Source organism: Lotus japonicus, chromosome 6, assembly GCF_012489685.1.
Source record: "Lotus japonicus ecotype B-129 chromosome 6, LjGifu_v1.2".
Taxonomy (NCBI): Eukaryota; Viridiplantae; Streptophyta; class Magnoliopsida; order Fabales; family Fabaceae; genus Lotus; species Lotus japonicus.
The window spans coordinates 19,443,967-19,460,926 of NC_080046.1; the positions used below are offsets into that span (position 1 = coordinate 19,443,967).

The 16,960-nt window shown below is 35.0% G+C and overlaps 2 long non-coding RNA genes and 1 pseudogene across 5 annotated transcripts; 1 reads left to right on the top strand and 2 right to left on the bottom strand.

Annotated features, from left to right (window-relative positions):
* Positions 1 to 621: 621 nt before the first annotated feature.
* LOC130721905 (uncharacterized) lies at positions 622 to 2,806 on the bottom strand (annotated as a pseudogene).
* Positions 2,638 to 5,769, top strand: LOC130721907 (uncharacterized). Of its 2 annotated transcripts, none has more exons than XR_009013693.1 (2): positions 2,638 to 3,336; positions 5,283 to 5,769. It is a non-coding gene; the product is annotated as an uncharacterized LOC130721907 (long non-coding RNA). The 2 variants fall into 2 exon arrangements; XR_009013694.1 differs by having other exon boundaries at positions 3,198 to 3,336; positions 3,865 to 5,769.
* A 316-nt stretch (positions 5,770 to 6,085) lies between these two features.
* On the bottom strand, positions 6,086 to 10,977 carry LOC130721906 (uncharacterized). Of its 3 annotated transcripts, none has more exons than XR_009013692.1 (8): positions 10,605 to 10,977; positions 10,453 to 10,488; positions 9,384 to 9,471; positions 9,234 to 9,298; positions 8,959 to 9,041; positions 8,526 to 8,681; positions 7,342 to 7,421; positions 6,086 to 6,679 (listed from the first exon to the last, which is right to left on the bottom strand). It is a non-coding gene; the product is annotated as an uncharacterized LOC130721906 (long non-coding RNA). The 3 variants fall into 3 exon arrangements; XR_009013691.1 differs by having other exon boundaries at positions 7,342 to 7,809; positions 10,605 to 10,962; XR_009013690.1 differs by having other exon boundaries at positions 7,342 to 7,820; positions 10,605 to 10,962.
* Between the last annotated feature and the right edge of the window lie 5,983 nt (positions 10,978 to 16,960).

A 16,960-nucleotide genomic window follows, 5' to 3' on the forward strand; every position in this document is an offset into this window, starting at 1 on the left:
GGGAGAATTGAGTGCTCATGGTTAAAAGTGGTTGGATTGGGGAGAGAAAATTATGACAACGTACATAAACTTGGAGGCGATTTTAGACAAATATTTCTTGTAATAAATAAGGAATGTAGAATGGAACGGACGCCGGAGAGAAAGCAACAAGTCAGCTAGAATGCACAAGTGCGGTACGGTACTCGTACTGTTCCGGGTATAGGATACAAAACGTTTTAAAATCTTGGGTACGGGTATGTTTATATGAAGTAAAACAATTCCCTACCACATAGACGATATCACAAAATAGAGCTTTAACATAGACCATTAAAGTATAAAACAAATACCATCATAACTAAGGAATGTAGAATACAACTGCAACACATGAATTCTACAATTAATTCATTTGTAATCGGTTGCATTTCTAATGCAAAAGCAAATCTATGAAAAACATAAGAGTGGTTCTCTATGATTTAGGCCACAAATGACTAAACCATTATCCACATGATTAAGAAACCATAACAATATCAGAACAAGCCAGTAATAACAACAACAAACAACAAACTAACACATGATATAAGGCACTAATAACAACAAACTTATTCAGTTTTAATCAGAACAATATCACAGTGATAACCCGAGTGTTTAAGTTATTTTTATAGTTTATTTTTATGCATTTAAATTGGACTCGACACATAAGTTGTGGCTACTACCATGACTACCAACATGATCTTTCAAGCCTTGACATGCATGTTTCCAATCTTTATATCTGTTTTTGGTGAAGGCTTCATAACCAAAGTGTTCAGCCCTACCGGGTTACTTAAAGAGAAAGCAATAGAAACAATAAATTGCATCATTGAATTCACTGTATTCTAACCATGGGTACTTACTATACCATGATTAAGAAAATGCTCTTGAAGCATTTCCAAATTCCGTACGAGGAAATTTTGCCAAATTTGGTTGCATTGGACCCTTCAATATATATGACATTTTCACATCGTCTTGAATATTCAGAGCATGCTCATTAATTTGTTTCCTACAACCTAGATCACACACAATCTCATTTGGATTAAACTCAATGGTAACATTAGGCGGTGGTTCTAATTCAGCTTCCGGTTGCACAACATTCTCAATGCTTGCTATAGCAACCAAAAACTTCCTCATCTTTAAAATTTAATGATCTAAAAAAGCAACAAAGAAAACCACAATTAGAAATTAGTATCAAATTCAAAAAGCACTAAAAGCCAACACTAATGGGCTATAATGCTATTGCCAATTGCTATCCACATGCTTGTTTTAATTTCCAAAGTTAATATTCAATTAACATAACTTAAAATTAAAAAAAAATTTGGAAAAAAATGGAGCCACTAAGCTTTGACCAGAGCACGACAATGTACATATCACATGGGCCTTCCCATATAAAAAATAATCCATTTCATACCACATGGGCCTTCCAAAATAATTTCCTTTTAATAATTGGGACCAAACTTCCATACTTCACCCCACAAGGGTAAATAAATTTAAAGGAAAATTTTACAATAATAAATATGGGATGGATCAATTTAACTTAGAATCAACAAGTTTCCACATTTTGTACATTGAAGGAAAACACTCGACTAAAATCTGCTAGTTTGACAGATGATATCTTTAAATCCCAAAACTGCAACACAGCTCACTTATGGAAATTTGGAGCAACTGCACTAATGACTAGAGAAGCAACAAAGAAAAGCATAATTAGAGATTAGAATCAAATTAAAAAACACTAAAAGCCAACACTAATAAACAAATACAATGAGATCAATATTGCACACATGCTTTTAATGGGGAAAGGACCACCTCCACCCACCTACAATAAATAGTAATTAAAAGTAGTCACATTCCAATTTCTATAGTCAATAGCCACATTTCAATTCATGAATTCAAGTCTCAAGCCTCTCACCCATAAAGAGCTATCCCCATTCCAATAATCCAATCTTACAAATTTCTTATATGGACAATTTCTAGCCAAATTTTCCCATCTTACACAATTTCTTATATGGTTAATTTCTAGCCACATTTTCCCAATTCACTTCTCACTCTTCTCATTCCCAATTTCCCATTTTATACAATTTTCCCAATTCACTTCTCAGTTCTCACTTTTCCCATTCCCTAACTTCCTTTCCCAATTCCCATCTTCTCGAGCTGCTCAGCTCCCTCTCTGTCACTCACTCTCTGTCTCTTACTCTCTCTCACTCTTTCAACACATGCATCCACTCACTCTCTCTCAGTCTCACTCGGTCACTCCTTCACTCTCTTAGTCTCTCTTTCTCTCATCTCAAGCCTCACTCACTATCTGTCTCTCACTCTCTCAGTCTTGCTCTCAAGTCTCACCGCATGCAGCCAATAGCTTCTTGTCTTCTCAATCTCACTCAGTCACTCGCTCCCTATTCACTATCCCTTTTCCCCATCGTCGTCGATCGCTCCCCCTCTTCCCTCGCCCATAGAGACACACACAACCCTCTTCACTCACCCACATCGACACACCCAACCCTCTTCACTCACCATCACGGCCTCACCCACTGTTTCATCCTCACTCACAGGCCACACTGTCGCGGCGCCGCTTACTCAATAACTCACCCTCACCCACAAGCGTCGCCACAGGACGAGATTTATGGATATTAGGGACAACATTTATGGAGATTACAATACCTCAGAGAGTCAGAGAGAAAGAGACTTGCGAGGTGGAGACAATCGATCAAGCCAGATGAGGTTTCCATTTCGATCAATTTCAAGCTAGAGCCCAGAGGTAAAGTCGTGAAGGGAGCAATCGAGTGGAACTGATCAAGCATTCAAGCCAAATTAGGGTTCCGTTATTTTCTTATTTTCCCCTTGCTTTTTCTGAAATTTGAGTAGGAAATTTTGTTTTATGAAATAGTCCCTCAATTTTTCCCTTACCTTTAAATTTTGGCCTTTTTTCTTTTCTTTTTTACCCAAAAGATAACTTGGTCCAAAGAAAAAAAAAATTCCCCAGAGCCTGGGCTTGAGCCCAAGCTCGCCGGGCGGTGAATCCGCCCCTGAATAGGTAGATAGTAACCACTAACCAGTCGCCCAGCCCCAAAAACAAAGTCGTACGACACTAAAGGATGCAAATTAAAATAACGATTAATTTCAACCTTACTAATGAGCAAATACATTAAGGGATAAAGAAATAAAGAAATAGCTTAAGGGATTGGAAATTTAAAATACTTACCAACAAAAATCAAATCCAACTCAACTTCTCAAGCTTTCAACACATTAGACACACAACCACAAGTTTTGTGGAAGAGCTTCTTGGAGAAGAAAAGGATCGCTCAAGGGATTGGAACACTAAAAGTAAAGGTGAGATTATTTCGATTATGTAATTTGTATGCGCTACTTATTTCATTCTATTATCAAATATGCAATTGATGTTGCTCTAGTCTAAGTAGAAAAGAAACAAAAAGTTGAAACAAAGTTAGATCATAGTTTGACTAATTTAAGCTTTTAGTGGCATCAGAGGTAATATTGTGTAGCTATGGGGGCATTTATTTTTTCTTGTGGGGCAACAAAATATAATATTAATAAAATAGTATAGTATTGATGACCCGAGATTTACGGTTATTTTTCTAGTTTATTTGCATGTAGTTTAGTATAGTTTATTTCAATCATTTTACGACACTTTAGACTTATTTCATGCATTTTAATGTTTTAATTTGATTTTAGTATTTTACTAAATTTGTTGTAAAAAAAACTATTTTTCTAAATTTTATTTTATTTTAGAGATATTATTAGGATTTATTTACTTTAATTTATGATTAGATATATATTTTAAGTTGTTATCTTATTTTTATCTTCTATTTATTTTATTTTATTTTATTGTTATTTAAGGATAAGATTTGAGAAGAGAGATAATCAGAAAAGAAAAAAAAGGAAAATGGACTGCAGTGGAATAGTTATTCCGTGTGTCGCGCTCCAACTGCTTACTGTGCGCCCTCGCCTGCTATTGCGCCACGTAGCTGTCTCTTTGGTCCAGCGTCTCGACTCGTGACGGTGTACTGTGAAACGATGCACCTGACTGCACCAGATCATATGTTTTGTTGAGAGCTGAGAGTGTCAATGTTCATTCCTAACATGCTTTCACATGCTTGATTCTGTTTTGAAATACATATCGGTCAACGCTTTGTGATGCTTATTCCTTGAAGAGACTAATAAGAATCTTTGTTGGCTTACATAGTTTGGATTATCAATGCTCCATTAGTTGCCCAAGTTGAGCCTAAATGAATATTTTCTTGGTCATAAGTTTTGATAAATCTGAATTTGATGAGTGATCTATGTTTGGATTGAGCAGAAAAGAAAAAGAAAAGGAATGGAACTTTCTTCTTAGTGTGTGCTGGAAATTGTCAACCAAAAAGACATGTGTCTTTGACAAAAGAAAGAAAAAATAAATGTGCTGAAAACAAGAAAAAAAAATACAAAAAAAAAGAAACAAGAAGTCCTTGTGATTTGTAAGGTTTGCTCAGGTCTTAAAGTTTGACAAAGATCACTCACTTGTCTGTAATAAGCCTTTTGTGTTTCCCCTTTGTTCTATATCCTACCTTGCATTGCACCTTAGCGAAAGTTACAACCTGGTGAAGACTTTATCATGTTCTTGTCATTGCTTAAGTTAACCTTGATTTGATGATTACCATAATTGATGCATTGTGTTTGAATGTTAGAGCACCAAAGTGGTGAGGTGAGTGCTTACATGGTAAGGAATTGTGGTGGACTCTTGTATTCTAATTCTTGCTGATTTTTACTCTCCTTTCATCTTTAGCATGTTTACAACTGACCTTTCTCTGTTTTGAGATGTGTTTGTGTTAAAAAGGTTAAGCAGATGAAGGGATGATTTGTTCTGTACTTGAGGACAAACAACCTTGCGTTTACGCTTGAGAAAAGTTGTCGTTGAGTATAGTGGTGTGATGACCCGAGGTTTATTCTATGTTTGTCGAGTCCTTCTTGCTTCCTTCTTTTCCTTTTTGAGTCCTTTATTGAGTTTTAAGTCAAGTTGAGTCCATTTTTAATTCATAATTGCATCTGCATTAGTTTAGTTGTCTTTAGTCTATTTATTTGGTCTTTTTATTAGTTTTAGTTAGAGAATAAATTTTATGATCAGTTTTAAGCTGAAGTCTTTTGAATTCATGAGTGTTGATTGCATATTGGGAGTTTTGTTTGCTGAATTGAATGAAGGGATAATGAATTATCATCTTTAATGAGATGTTCCCTTGAGTTACATTGTTGTTTTGATGAATTCTTGATGTTCTTTTCAGGTTTGAATAGGTTTTTTATGGCAATTTATGATGGTTGAAGGCCAAGTAATAACCAAGATGATAGATGAAGAGGGAGTTACAAAATTGGAGAAGAATATGATGAGTCATGCATGTGCGCCGGCTATGCCACGCACATGCGTGGTGGGCTGACCTGGGCGCTTCATTTTAACAGATAAATCACGCATGTGCGTGGACGAGGCCACGCACATGCGTGGTGCGCCGCTAGAAACTCTATCAATAGGGTTTTTGTTATTTCTTTTAGGTATCTTGTACTTTTCTGAACAAAACTTAGAGTTTTAGTTTCTTGGAGCTTGTGGGAGTCTTCTTGGCACTCTTATTTCAGGATTTTGTTCTTTTGATTTGCATTATGAATTCTCTAGCCATGCTTGGCTAGTTTCTCTTTGTACTTTGGGTGAAGTGAACCTTAGTTCTGATTATGGTTTGAACTTTTGCGTTTCTTATATGAATAAAGTTTCATTTCCATGTATCTTTTCCCTGATTCAATATTCTCTTGAGTGCACACAAGTGTTTTGCTTTCTTCTTGCACAACGGTAGTTGGTGAGGATTAAGGGACTTGGGATTAGATTGATTTGTTTGATATCACTTAGGTATAAGGGTAGAAACATATTGTGTTGGCCTGAACTTATAAACTTCATTCTTCAATTGAATTGACTAGGCACTAAGACATTAGGTTTAACAAATGAAATTGAATGACTTACTTGATTAAGGTATTAACAAGTAGAGGTAGAGGCTATAACATCATGGAAAAAGATCATATAAGAACTTGATTTTGAGAAACATAATTGGACTAAGTGGAGCTTTGCCCAGGGTACTTCTTTTCTGAATTATAATTCTAGCTTTTCATTACAAGTGTTTTTGCACACAACCAAACTTCAAACATATATTGCTTTTTCATTTTACAATTCTAAACATTACGTTCCTTGAACAAGTTGATAAGCTACTATCTCTGTGGTTCGATATCTTTGTATTACTTCGATCATTCCGTACACTTGCGGAAATGCTATCAGTCACCATCGCCGCTACTGCCACTACTATCACCGTCGCCACCACCACCAACACCATCGTCGTCGCAACAACCACCACGCTCCACCACTGCCACCATTGTTGATATCGTCATCGTTATCGCCACTACTACCATTGCGCTGCCGCCACAACCACCACTGTCGCCACCATTCTCCACTACCGTCGTCGCCTCCGCTGCCGTTGCCGCCACCACCACCACGCTCCATCACTGCCACCATCGTTGATACAACCATCGTTATCGCCACTATCACCACCATTACCATCCTCCACCACTGCCACCATCACCGCTACTGCCATTATTATCACCACCGTCGCCACCGCCACCACCATGCATTCCAATACCGCCACCACCACTGTCGCCACCAAATTATACAATATCAAACGTTGTATAGTATTAAAATTTTATCAGACCTTATTCTATCAAGCCTAATACAATCATGTCTTATACTATCAGGCCTTATATTATACAGCATACCAAACAATCTCTTATATTTTCTTTTTATTTATGATTCATTCACATTTCACTTTCTATTCCCACTACACCAAAAAAGGGCTTTTACAGCGCTTAAATTCACCCTTTTACAGCGGTTTTGAGAGGGTTTGAATCACTGTAGATCTCGCCGCTGTAAAAGACTTTACAGCGGTTCAAACCGCTGTAAAAGATCCATTATTTACAGCGCTTTATTCAAATAACCGTTGTAAGTGAACATCTTTAACAGCGGTTTTATAATTACAACCGCCGTAATTAGTCTCTCTATTACAACGGTTTATTGCGGAACCGCTATAAAAAGGCTTTTTCTTTTATTCCTATATACCATCATCACCTACCATGCTAGTTCAGCCATAAAATCAACAATTTCTAAAGCATATCAACCACGTCCTTAACTTCACCTATCTCTAAGTGATAAAATTACAAACTATTTTGTATTTTATTGTAAAGTACAGAAAAAAGAAATATGGAATACAGAAAAGTAACTAACCCATAAGCAAGCAAGGTCAACTTAAATATCCATACCTTAAGCACTGCAACACCCCCAGAAATCTTGGCTAATCTTTCTTGTAATTTTTCCTTGTCATAATCTGAAGTGACCTAATCTGTTTATCAAATTCATCACAATATTGAGAAAATTAATACACCTTCCCCCAACTTAAGATGAATTACCTTCATATTGAACAACTCTAGCAGGAATTCAAAAAAAAAAGCCATCTTCACTGTTCTCTCCTTTTATCTCACAATAATCTTAATCCGGTACCATCTACAAATATTCATATTAAAATTTGGGGAAGAAATTTTATCATTTTCAAGTGCACACGTGCCTTGTGATAAAGATGATGAGAGCCTAAAGATAATCATTATCAATTATAGTCTTATTGTGCCAGTAACATATAAGAGATAGCATTGACTTAGCTCCAAGGTCCAATAGCAGAACTGAGATTTACATGTTTTCCCACAAGAGCATTTAATCCAAAGATAACCTTAGCCCTGAAATATACCTATATAATTAATGTTAAACTTGTTAAAAATGCATTTGGCAAATCAACAAGATGAATGTGACTAGTCCTAAAACACAAGCACAAACACACACACACACACACATGGAGGGTTATACTCAAAAGAGAGAACTTATTTCTTGCCTTGCCTTATTGAAAAAGTCGTTCACCTCATCTCACCAATGCAAGGATAAGCATCTATCATCAGTAACAAATATTAGTTCTAAAGTTTTTATCTGAGAAAGGCGCCAAATATCAACGGAAATTTTTTTCTTAACTATCTTCGTCACTGCCAAATTTTGCACAGAATAAGTATTAGCCAAACTAAAGAAAGATCAAAATTAAACAAGGCCAAAATCCTATAAAACATGTCATTGTTTCCTAGAGAAACATGTCATTGTTTCCTAGAGAAAATTTCCTAAAGGGTGAGAGGTAATGACTCAAACATGGTTTATTAGGAGCTCAATTGAGTTACAGTCAATAAATTGAAAGTCGGACTAGAATAAGGCTTATTAAGTTTGTGATTTAAGTTATCCAGTATCTGAAACACGAAATTTATGCAAGAGCCAACTAGAATTAATTTATGACTTATTTTAACCAATCAACGAGTGAGGAATCTACAGCCCTCAAAAGACCAAGAAAAAGAAGAATTGTATAGTATTTTAATGGTTCCTCACTAAATGATTATAAAGGTGCATTCAAAATTACCTTATGAGGAAGAAGAAACTTGCCTGAGGAGAGGAACGGTGAAACGCTATTAAACTCTGAAAACAGGGTGACGAACTACTACACGAAGCGACGCAAAACAAGAGTGGCAGCGGCGCGGCAGGGACGGTGGCGGCACGACCGGGTGCACTAGTAAGACTATGTTGATCCACAAAAACAAGAGGGATTAGAACTCAAAGTTAACAACGAAACACATTGACAAGTTCAGATATAATAGAAAAAGAAATACAAAGTTCAAATTCTCTGCAACATAGGATCATTGACATGAATATGGCTAACAGAATAAGAAAAACTTGCAGGATAAACATAAAAAATAAGCAGGGAAGAATCACAGTGTAAAATTCCTCCAATTTAAGGGTTGTTTGTTATAACTTTTTGAACTAAAAAGAGATATGACAAAGTATAAACTATTTACCAGAGGGGAACGGAAAAAGTTTGGATCACTTGCCCGAATGATTAGTCAGGTCCAATGAGCTATGGATGGAGTTTTTAGCAAAACTGCAAAAACACCAACGCGTCACACCTAATTATAGCTACTAAGAGATCAAGTATTCAAACCAAGATCTCTTTGCAATGAACTATTGCACTCTTTCCTCTTTATTTTTTCCTCTTTTTCTCTGTTCTTTTTGTTTTTGATAAAAAAAAAATGAACCCAATAACAAGTGGTCAAATTATTATACCATACTTTACCTGCAATCCTTAAGATGGTAAAATGCCTCAGAACTAGTCGTCAACAACATCAGGTATGTGTCATCCTGCCAGAAATATACATAAAGCTGTATAATTTGAACTAAATGTACAACATATGGCGAATTGTTCATGCATTAAAATTTGACTTACATCAAAATAGTGGATATAAGTATAAGCGTACAAAAATGCCAAAGGATTGTATCTTGGCAAGCAAACAGGAGAAAATGCTTCCAATGTCCTGCATAATTATAGCCTAGAAAAGATAGTAAGAAAGTACACAATGAAATGTTAAATCAACGATATCAAAAGCCCAAGAACTTTGCTATTGTACAGGATTTTAGCTCTTTTGCTGCATGTAGAATTGATAACAACCAGTCAAGTAGAGTGAATAAAAAATCTATACTATCAAACAGCAACTAGACCCATAGTAGTCAATAGCGGGAAATAGCGGCGCTATAGCGGCGTAGCGGAGCGGAGCGGCTCCCTGCCGCTATTGAGATGAAATAGCGGCCAACTTCACAATAGCGGCTGTAGCGGCGCGAATAGCGGCCAAAATAGCGGCAGATCGCGGCCAATAGCGGGAAATAGCGGCGCTATATGAACGAAGGAGAAAATGACTCAAGCCCCTTCGTTTTAAATCGTTGGGGAACCTTTTTATGGGCATGTTAGGACTTCTCAGGACCATTATAGGTCAAAATTGAAACAATTAAGCTTCATTCTTCATTCAGATTTGCAAATTCGACTTCTTTACCTTGCTTTTGAGAAGTTATTAGTTGTGTGTTATTGTTCAAGACTTATGATTTTTATTTCTATTATGAATGTTATGAATTTTAGGCAATATTTGACATTGTTTGCTATTTATATGTATATAGTATTAAACTATTAATGATATAAAATTACATAAAAAAAATTCAGAATAGCGGCCATCCCGCTATGCGCTATCACGCTATCCCACTTTTGGGGCCGGCCGCTACGCGCCGCTATCCGGGATTGACTACTATGACTAGACCGAATTAAGAGTGCAGTTTTTTTAGTTAAGCTTGAATTAAGAGCGCAGTTACCATCAAACCATATCTGAGATGCTATATGAAAAATAAAATAATGTTAGTTCCACTTGCCTAAAGGATTCTGATGACATGACCAAGAGATTGAGATTGTGTCTTCAATGTGAAAGGAACTACAGAAACCCCTATCACAACAATTGAAAAGATGAACGAACCTATCACTCCGAAGGGTGAGCCTTACACGAGAGCTTCTGAAACATTAATGCAGAAAAATTCAGATAAGATAACACCAAGTTATAAACCAAATAAATTCTAACAGGCATAAATCAGAAACAAAGTAAAAGAACCCTAAACAAACAAACCTAACCTTCCGCCACCGTGAGGGGCCAATGTGCAGGCGAGGAGGATGAAGAGGTGAGGCCTTCTCGCAAGGATGCGTTTGGAAGGCGTGGAGGAGAAATTGGAGTCGCTGGCCTTCCTCAGCGTTAACAAATCGAGGATGGAGAACCACTGACCTCAGTTGTGCGGCCAAGAACCTTGAGCCAAAGTGTTGGACGATGAAAGACAAGAGCGGCAGCGGGCAGCGGCGCGCCAGGGACGGTGGCGGCACGATGGGGTGTAGGGGTTGAGAGAAGGAGCACAGCGGTTGAGAGAGACTGAGGTAGCAGATCGAGATATAGTGGAACGAAACTGATAAGGGTTTCGGGATTTGGGTAAAGTTAGTGGGTTCTGCAATTTTACGAAATCAATTGATAAATATTAACAAATCGAAACAAAGACATATATCTTATCTGAGCCCAGTGGAAAGTTGTTTTGAAATAGCCTAAGGTATCCGGGTTCGAATCTCATATGAAACAAATTTTAGCATTTACTTAATCTTTTAAAGCGGTTACTTAAAACAACCGCTGTAAAAGCCTATCATCCGCTCCGTGTTTTTGTTTTTACAGCGGCTGCGCCCTGAACTGCTCTTAATAGGGAACAAATTTACAGCGGTTTATTTTAACAACCGCTATAAAAGCCTATCATCCGCTCCGTGTTCGTGTTTTTACAGCGGCTGCCACCTGAACCGCTGTAATAGGGGGGCGCTGTAAAAGCCATTTTCTGGTGTAGTGTCCATCTCATTTTCACTCTTTTTTCTTTATATCTTTCTCTGCGTTACCTATCATATCATATAACTTATTACTCATTTCTTTCTTTTTTTTGTTCATATTTTATCAAGGTTTAGGGAGAAGATATGGGAAGAAACTTTTTTTTTCCTGAATCAATAAGTTTATCACATTTGATCATATATAAATAGTAGGCAGTTTTGATCATAATATAACTATGAAGCATAAGGGCATTCGCTCATCAGTTTACCAATTAAAAAAAGAAGTCAAACAACCTGCAGGCCAGTCTGCCCTAGCCTGCCGATAAGCAGCCTAAAATCAGACGAATTAAGCAAGATGTTGGTGGAGCGGGTTAGCTTAACAAATTCAACCTAGAACATCTTGCCAGCATTGCCCGCACTCTACTTTTTATGAGTTACACCCTCTTGACATTCAATTAATACAAAATTTGTTAATTAAACATTTTATCCACGGGAATTATATCAATTACTAACTCACAATTCAATCACTACCTAACTATCAACAAAATATTGAGATGATTAATTTCAATTCAATGTTAGAAAAATTATAACTATTAAATAATTTTTAAAAGGTTATCTAAATGACTCATGTGAATTACTAACTCACAACTCAATGAGACAATATAATTTTTTATACATAAATAAAATATAAAATTCGTAACTCATTTATCTTAAGTGTAATTAGACGATATGTTATTTAACCCAAACTTTCTAGTGAGTCACTTAGACAACCCATTTAAATTTTATATGAAAAGAGGAACAAAGTGCAACGGATGGAACCTCATGCTTCTCACATGTGCGCGTACTGTTGTCCCTCGGGCCCTGGGATCCTCTCCAGTGGAGATTTGTGGCGGTTATAAACTGCCACAAAATGTTGCTAGCTGCCACAAATTCTGTCAATTTTTTGCAGCAGCATTTAATTTTGTGGCAGCTGGAAAAGTTAATTTTGTGACAAATATCCATTGGAGAAAAATTGACAGAAATCCACTGGAGAGGATCTGGGCCCGTTGTCCCTCTCTTTGATTTTTAGATGGAGTGTTCCACGGCTGTGTTGTGCGCACCAACTGTTTCTAGCTTTTCTTCATGCATGCATCTGCGTCCTTTATTCTTGTTCCTTCTTATCTTAGAGTATTTGTTCCTTTTCTTTTGTGAACTAGAAGACTTTCAGAAAATAAAGTAGCCGATGGGCGCTTGTAAAACTTTCTTATACTTTCGTTGATAAAAGTTCGAATTGATCTACTGTCTTATACCGAAATCCTCTACTTATTCTTCGTTGATTTGTACTAGACACTTCCTATGTTTTTAATATCATATTTGATTTTTTATCACTCTTCTTTATATTTCCATCACACATTTTTTATTCTATTTCTCCATTTTTACTCATCACAATCTCTCTCTATTTGTATTAATTTTTGTTTTTCTAAATGAGTATACATTTCCTAACAAATACTTGTTACTTGGGAAGATATAATTTTCCTTTTGATATATATAGTTTTGTATTTAAAAAGTAAGAAAAAAAAACTAGACTAAACACGGTTTAAGTAATGATTTTATAATTTGGCAATATTGGAATGTATGTATTATGGTTTTATATTTTAAGTAATTGTTTGAAAATTCCTCTTTAGGCGCTGCCAACCAGTCCACCACGACGTGATATCCACGACGAGTTGGTGATGGTTCAACAGTGACGGCTCCCACAACTCTCTTTCTTCTGATGGAGGCTCGAGGTCAGGAACCTCATTTTTCTCTAGCAGCCCCTAATTACCCAAATAATCTATGTTCGCATGATTCGCTCTATTAGCTCGGATGAAATCCCCAAATAAAATATCCAAACCTTAGTAGCCAAATCGTGTTCTACTTCCTCCTTTGGTCGTAGCGGCTGTGCTACAGAGCGCATCAGAGACCGAAATGAAGAAGAGGGCGGCAAATGTGATTAACGATGGTGTGGCTGCAAAGGACAAAGAGAGACTTGATAAAGGTTGTTGTATGTTTGCTTTTTGTTGATAGTATCTCGGATGGATCGTTATACTTCCATACCAAAGAGCTCTTTGCAAAGTTAAGAAGGATTAGTAGGACCTTCGTTCAAAGGAAAAGAAACTCTCGGAAAAGGTGGAGAGTGGGTTTCAAACTTGTTGGTGTGAGGGCTTGCTATTCATTTTTATCTATTGGACATTGCTTTGTTACTCACTAAAAAATAAGAAGGTAATATACCATTTAGTTCATTTTTTACCATACAAATGATTAAATTGTAAAATTTAAAAAGTTTATTATGGAGAAAATATACAGAAAGGTACATAATTCTTCAATTTTAAAGGGGTGCCAAAGAAATCACCTTATCTATTTCGGTTGCTAAACATCTCTTTCTAAAGGTTGCAACCGATGATGTTAGGGGTGTGCCGATGTTTTGTTGAAGCCAGTTTCACTAAGACGGAAGTCGTAGGTGCTAGGCTCCTTTTCTCTTCATGATTCTTGGCGGGGCTGATGTTGAGGAAGGCGAAGGATCATCAAGAGGCTATTTATCCTTCCATAGAAGAGGTTTCAAGGTTTGTGAGAATAACACTTAACTCAATTCTTTTATAAAATATATATTCCAGCCCAATATTATTCTCAAAATTAACTCAGCTTCATTCTTCTCTAAAATATACAATCCACCACTTTCTCTTTAACACCATGCAATAGATGCTAACAGAATATTCCTTTAACTCAAAATAAATTTATTTAAATAAAAATAATGAATGGATAAATAATATTCTAACAAAATAATAAACATATTATCATATTTAAATATTCTAAATATTTATAAAATATCTTAAATTTCTCTAGATAAAGAATAAAATAATTAAAATTAATTGTGGTAATTTATATTTGTCATTGTAAACATATTTCTAAGATATGATAGCATTTCTATTTTAACAAAAATATAAATAAAAAAAATAAAAAAAATATCTTAGAATTAATTATTTTATATATAAAAAATGGTCTGACAACTTCCGCTGAGGTGTAGCCTTACAAAATAGTTTTTCACAGTTCCAAGTTCAAACAATTAAGGTTGCATATGGTCATATTATAATTTTAAATTTTATTAAAATTGTTCACTATGAGTTTTTTCTATGAAGTTTTTAACGAGACACGTTCCGTAAGTGTGGTCTTTGTGGTGGTTTTAATTGGTGGAAGTTTGTAGATTTGTCCTATCTGTGAGATGATTGTTCTCATGATTTTACCTATTCAATTATATATTTGGGAAAACGAATTTGTATTTTCTTGTAATCGTGTAAAAATAAAACTTGAAAATTATAGAATTATTTTTCATAATGAAATAGAAATTTTTTTATTTATAAAATAATAACTTTTGAGATATTCATAAATATTTTTGTATATTTATTTAAAATTATTTTCCTTACTCGTATTTTTAAAGAAATTTAGAAATGTTTGACCATAATGAATATAAATTTAATTATTATTTTTTATTTAAATAAATTTATGAAATTTATAAATATTTAGAGTATTTATAAATTTATAGTATATTTATTATTTGGTTAGATGATAATTTAATCTAATATATTATTTATAATTTTTTTTGGTTGGAATATATTATTTATATTTAAATTAATTAATTTTAAGTTAAATTAATATTCTATTAACATCTTTTTGGAAGGTGTTAAATGGGATGAGGTGGAGTGTAGACTTTAGGGAAGAATAAAGCTAAGTGTAATTTTAAGATTATTATTAAGGTGAAATATAGATTTTGGATAAGATTTGAGCTAAGTGTTAGTCTCACAAATATTGAGGGGATGAATGTTTTTATTTTTTTAGTTCTCACTAATGAAAATGGTTTTATTTAGCCCGACTTTTTTTTAACTTTTAAGTTGTTTTTAAGTTAAAGTTGAGTCAAACAACACTTTTAAAAAATTCTAAGATTTTAAGTGACTTATTTGTTATAATAGGAAATAGAAATAAGTAATTTCTTAAAAAAAATTAGGAAGATGAGCTTTTTACTTAAAAGCGATCGACTTATTTTTTTCTTCCCTATCGTGTCTTTCCATCTCTCGTATTCCTTGTTCATCAATTCAATTTTTGGCCTAACTCTCATGTCATTGCTCTGCAGAAGAAAGATAATAATTATTCTTTCACACCTCAAAAATGAGGTGGAAAGAGGTGGAGGAGAAGAGAGATAGGAAGAAAAGAAAAAGTAAGAAAGAGAAAATATAAGATGTGATAGATGATAAGAGAAGAGAGATAAAAATAAAAATAAGTGGAAATAAAGTGGAGAAAAATTGAGGTGTGAGTATATCATTATTGTAGTGTCTTATAGTTGATCCACCCTTCTTTCCTGGTATATATGCAGGGGCGGATCTAGCTTGATGGAGGGGAGTTCATCGGTTCAGATGAACCCCTGCATATCGGTTCAGATGAACCCCCTTAACAAAAAAAAATGACACTTAATTTCTTATATAATTTGTTTTTGAACTCGCTGAAAATTTTAAATTATGCTAGTAGATTAAATTTTGCACCTAGCTATTTGCACCAAAGACCCACTTATTTGCACAACTATGACTTGTATAATTTCAGATGTATAAACATATTAAATTTGTTTTTAATTATATTTTAACCGATGTGTTCATTTGAAAAATTTGAACTCCCTAAACCTCGGGTCCTGGTTCCGCTACAGTATATATGTGATACTGCTTAGAGTGCAACACCAACGGCAATTCCTGAGCACAAAACTTCATCAGCCTCACAATTCATCCATGTTTAAACCACGCTCTTCTACCAGATGATAGCCAAGATCACCAACAATTTCAATTGCACCTTTTTTGTCCAAACTCAAAACGGGACCAGTTCCTAAAAGGAGATGCCTCAAATACAAAGATCCTTTACCCAATGGAGGAATCCAATGCTTTATTTTTGATGATTTTGCCAAATAATTTAGGTAAATTATGTGGTACCCATATTTTTTTTATGGTGTGGTACCCGTATTAAGTAATTTAATAGATTATTATCATGTTATTCGAGGTAAATACTACATTTTTAGATTTTACTTCACTTGTCAGTTATCTTTATCTCATGAAATTCATTTTTTAATGAAAAATGGACGAGTGGTGGAAACGAATGATGGTAATGGAGATGTACGTAAAATGATCATGATTGATGGATGAACAAAGCTCAGAATTCGCATATCTCGTGTCTCTAAGAATAGAACACTGCATGCATTACTATGATAGAACAAAATCAAAATTTTAATCGATACATGAGTCTTTTTTATTGAACCAGGTCATTTTAGGTACCACACCTTAATCGGGCTTAAGGTAGCACAACAAGCACCAATAATTTATTATGTTAATGAAGAGGAGTGCTTTATCTCTTGAAAATGTTTCTCATTTTATGTAGATGAATGATATGTGTATAAGATTTCATACCAACTACTCCCTCCGGTCTTTTTATAAGAAAAACTTTGAAAAAATCACCCAAACCAAGAAAATTAACTTTTTTTATAAAATAAACCACTATGCTTGATTTCAATGGTGTTTTTTCCTTTTCACAAGAACAATCATGTCAATTACCACAAATATTAATTGACAATGGCCTCGTTTGAAAGA